Below are 780 nucleotides of genomic sequence, written 5' to 3'. Positions count from 1 at the left end.
GTTTGATGTGTTGGAAACTAGACTCGTAGACGTTCGATTTCATACCTCACGAAGACCATAATTCTTAATAGATTGGGAGAAAACGTCCGAGACATTTGACCCAAATTTCAGACAAATCTTTAAAAAGGAATTTACGGTAACTTTCGCCAACTTTTATTTTTGCCACTTACCTAACTTCAACACTTGAACACTTAAAATATCACATAACACATCATTTTTAATTTATTACTCACCCTCTTTGTCTTTCCACGAAGATACGAGTTAATTTAGACATTTTGAAAAGTCTGGGTGTTACAATAACTACCGGTTTTATGCATTTCACAACATTTATAACCTAAAATTCTTTTTTGCAAAGTCCAATTTTCATCAATCCAATGCGCAGTAATAGTGAAATAATCATTACCACTTACACTACGGTCCATATCAGAAGTAATAGCTATTTTACAATGGTTATAATAAAAATAAAACAAATGAAAGATAATTGAAAAATGTTCAGCTTGATAATCAAAGATAGCCTTTTAATTATATTTCTAGTAAAACCTTTAAAATGTGGATTATACACAATTTGAATATAATGAATAAACCGGGATTTTCAGCAAAACTAAATGGCAAACCATAACAACAATCATTTTAGCTAATTCTTCAAGATCTTTTTTTCTACTATATGACCGTTGTATGCTAGAACCAGAAATATTAAAAGGATTTAATTGTGTTTGTACCATATTAGAGCCCTCTACTCCTACATTTTCAGGAAGAGTGGTACCATTCTTTTTAGCTTCG

Source organism: Solanum tuberosum, unplaced genomic scaffold, assembly GCF_000226075.1.
Source record: "Solanum tuberosum cultivar DM 1-3 516 R44 unplaced genomic scaffold, SolTub_3.0 scf00876, whole genome shotgun sequence".
NCBI classification, from domain to species: Eukaryota; Viridiplantae; Streptophyta; class Magnoliopsida; order Solanales; family Solanaceae; genus Solanum; species Solanum tuberosum.
This window is presented reverse-complemented; position numbering follows the sequence as displayed.